This window comes from Puntigrus tetrazona, unplaced genomic scaffold (genome assembly GCF_018831695.1).
Source record: "Puntigrus tetrazona isolate hp1 unplaced genomic scaffold, ASM1883169v1 S000000003, whole genome shotgun sequence".
Taxonomy (NCBI): Eukaryota; Metazoa; Chordata; class Actinopteri; order Cypriniformes; family Cyprinidae; genus Puntigrus; species Puntigrus tetrazona.
Window position 1 is genome coordinate 2,743,712 of NW_025047683.1, and position 4,414 is coordinate 2,748,125.

The following is a 4,414-nucleotide window of genomic DNA, read 5'->3' on the forward strand; positions in this document are numbered from 1 at the left end:
TCTAACCCTAGCCCTAACCCTAACCCTAACCCTAACCCTAACCCCTAACCCTAACCCTAACCCTAACCCTAACCCTAACCCTAACCCTAGCCCTAACCCTAACTCCTAACCCTAACCCTAGCCCTAACCCTAACCCCTAACCCAAACCCTAACCCTAACTCCTAACCCTAGCCCTAACCCTAACCCTAACCCTAACCCTAACCCTAACCCTAACCCTAACCTTATTGGGCATGATTTTACTCTATAAAGGCCCTGGGTGACAGTTTTACACAGGGCCTGGGGTCACAGACTAACCCCATCACAATAGCACTTATTTGGGCATGTTTTTATTTAATAAAGGCCCTGATTGAATGTTTTCTTATAAGGCCTGCGCTCACAGACTAACCTGACACAGTAACGCTTCATTGGGCATGATTTTATTTAATAAAGGCCCTGGAACAATGTTTTCTATAAGGCCTGCGCCACAGACTAACCCGACACAGTAACTCTTTTTGTTGGGCATGATTTACTTAATAAAGGCCCTGGAAAATGTTTTCTATAAGGCCTGCGCCACAGACTAACCCGACACAGTAACGCTTTATTGGGCATGATTTTATTTAATAAAGGCCCTGGAAAAATGTTTTCTATAAGGCCTGCGCTACAGACTAACCCGACACAGTAACGCTTCATTGGGCATGATTTTATTTAATAAAGGCCCTGGAACAATGTTTTCTATAAGGCCTGCGCCACAGACTAACCCGACACAGTAACTCTTTGTTGGGCATGATTTTACTTAATAAAGGCCCTGGAAAATGTTTTCTATAAGGCCTGCGCCACAGACTAACCTGACACAGTAACGCTTTATTGGGCATGATTTTATTTAATAAAGGCCCTGGAAAAATGGTTTCTATAAGGCCTGCGCCACAGACTAACCCGACACAGTAACGCTTCATTGGGCATGATTTTATTTAATAAAGGCCCTGGATGACAGTTTTTTAAGGCCTGCGCCACAGACTAACTCCACACATTAACGCTTTATTGGGCATGATTGTATTTAATAAAGGCCCTGGATGAATGTTTTCTATAAGGCCTGCGCCACAGACTAACCCCGACACAGTAACTCTTCATTGGGCATGATTTTATTTAATAAAGGCCCTCGATGAATGTTTTGTATAAGGCCTGCCCTCACAGACTAACCTGACACAGTAACTCTTTATTGGGCGTGATTTTATTTAATAAAGGCCCTGAAAAATGTTTTCTATAAGGCCTGCGCCACAGACTGACTCCCTACACAGTAACTCTTTATTGGGCATGATTTTATTTAATAAAGGCCCTCGATGAATGTTTTCTATAAGGCCTGCGCTCACTGACTAACCCCAAGCATAATAACACTCTTATGGGCATGATTTTATTTAATTAAGGCCCTGATGACAGTTTTCGTAAGGCCTACCTCACAGACTAACCCTGACACAGTAACTCTTATTGGGCGTGATTTTATTTAATAAAGGCCCTGGAAAATGTTTTTCTATAAGGCCTGCGCCACAGACTAACCCACACAGTAACGCTTTATTGGGCGTGATTTTATTTAATAAAGGCCCTCGATGAATGTTTTTCTATAAGGCCTGCGCCACAGACTAACCCTGACACAGTAACTCTTTATTGGGCGTGATTTTATTTAATAAAGGCCCTGGAAAATGTTTTCTATAAGGCCTGCGCCACAGACTGACTCCCACACAGTAACTTCTTTATTGGGCATGATTTATTTAATAAAGGCCCTCATGAATGTTTTCTATAAGGCCTGCGCCACTGACTAACCTCACATAATAACACTTTATGGGCATGATTTTATTTAATTAAGGCCCTGATGACAGTTTTCTTTAAGGCCTACTCTCACAGACTAACCTTTGATTACAGTAACTTCTTTATTGGGCGTGATTTTATTTAATAAAGGCCCTGGAAAATGTTTTTCTATATGGCCTGCGCTACAGACTAACCCGACACAGTAACGCTTTATTGGGCGTGATTTTATTTAATAAAGGCCCTGGAAAAATGTTTTCTATAAGCACTGCGCCACTGACTAACCTCATATAATAACACTCTTATGGGCATGATTTTATTTAATAAAGGCCCTGATGACAGTTTTTAAGGCCTGCGCCACAGACTAACCCGACACAGTAACTCTTTGTTGGGCATGATTTTACTTAATAAAGGCCCTGGAAAATGTTTTCTATAAGGCCTGCGCTACAGACTAACCCGACACAGTAACGCTTTATTGGGCATGATTTTATTTAATAAAGGCCCTGGAAAATGTTTTCTATAAGGCCTGCGCCACAGACTAACCCGACACAGTAACGCTTTATTGGGCATGATTTTATTTAATAAAGGCCCTGGATAAATGTTTTCTTAAGGCCTGCGCCACAGACTAACCTCATATATAACACTCTTATGGGCATGATTTTATTTAATAAAGGCCCTGGATGACAGTTTTTTTAAGGCCTGCCTCACAGACTAACCCGACACAGTAACTTTATTGGGCGTGATTTTATTTAATAAAGGCCCTGGAAAATGTTTTTCTATAAGGCCTGCGCCACAGACTAACTCCACCCATTAACTTTTATTGGGCATGATTTTATTTAATAAAGGCCCTCGATGAATGTTTTCCATAAGGCCTGCGCCACAGACTAACCCCACACAATAACACAGATTTGGGTATGATTTTATTTATTAAAGGCCCTGATGAATGTTTTACAAAGGCCTGCGCCCACAGACTCGCCCTGTTAAAGCAGCGACGCGCAGGGCACGAATTTCAGAGTTTTAGAGAAAAAAAAAAAAAAAAAAAAAAAATGTGTTGCTCCTGTTCTGTAAACGCCACTCCGGGGTCGCGGTGAAATTTGAATCGTGCCCGAAGAGGCCTCGGTCGGCCTGACTCGAGCCTCGGAGGGTATGGAAGTCGGACTCTTTCCTTCGGTTGACTTAGTGCAATTTTTTCAAAACGAAAATCATCCAGGCGCATATTTCAGCCGATCTCAGCCGGGTTAAGTGCGACTCGGACGCTTTCCCCACTCGACCCCGCCGGCCTCCTGGAGGAAATTTTTTTCGCTCAAAACCTAAGTCCAAACATCCAGGCGCATATTTCAGCCGATCTCAGCCGGTTAAGCGACTCGACGCTTTCCCACTCGACCCTCGGCCTCCCTGGAGGAAATTTTTTTCGCTCAAAACCTAAGTCCAAACATCCAGGCGCATATTTCAGCCGATCTCGGCCGGGTTAAGCGCGACTTCTCGACGCTTTCCCCACTGACCCCGCCTCCTGGAGGAAATTTTTTTCGCTCAAAACCTAAGTCCAAACATCCAGGCGCATATTTCAGCCGATCTCGGCCGGGTTAAGTGCGACTTCTCGACGCTTCCCACTCGACCCCGCCTCCTGGAGGAAATTTTTCGCTCAAAACCTAAGTCCAAACATCCAGGCGATATTTCAGCCGATCTCAGCCGGGCTAGTGCGACTCGGACGCTTTCCCACTCGACCCCGCCACCCTGGAGGAAATTTTTTTGCGCTTCAAAACCTAAGTCCAAACATCCAGGCGCATATTTCAGCCGATCTCAGCCGGTTAAGTGCGACTTCTCGGATACGCTTTCCCACTCGACCCCGGCCTCCTGGAGGAAATTTTTTGCTTTCAAAACCTAAGTCCAGACATCCAGGCGCTTCTCGGCCGGGTTATCCAGCCGATCTCGGCCGGTTATGCTACTTCTCGGACGCTTCCCACTGAACCCTCCACCCTGGAGGATTTTTTTGCTTCAAAACCTAAGTCCAAACATCCAGGCGCATATTTCAGCCGATCTCAGCCGGGTTAAGCGACTTCTCGGACGCTTTCCCACTCACTCCGCCTCCTGGAGGAAATTTTTTTCGCTCAAAACCTAAGTCCAAACATCCAGGCGCATATTTCAGCCGATCTCAGCCGGGTTAAGTGCGACTTCACGACGCTTTCCACTCGACTCGCCTCCCTGGAGGAAATTTTTTCGCTCAAAACCTAAGTCCAGACATCCAGGCGCATATTTCAGACGATCTCGGCCGGGTTATGCGACTTCACGGGCGCTTTTCCCACTGACCCGCCACCCTGGAGTAAATTTTTTTTGCTTTCAAAACCTAAGTCCAAACATCCAGGCGATATTTCAGATTTCCATCTCGCCGGCATAAGCCCACTTCCCGGGCGCTTTTCCACTCGACTTCCCGCCTCCTGGAGGTTTTTTTTTGCTCAAAACCTAAGTCCAAACATCCAGGCGCATCTCACAGCCGATCTCGGCCGCTAAGCTCCCACTTCACGGACGCTTTCCCACTCGACCACCGCCACCCCGAGGTATTTTTTGCCGCTCAAAACCTAAGTCCAAACATCCAGGCGCATCTCACAGCCGATCTCGGCCGCGTTAAGCTCCCACTTCA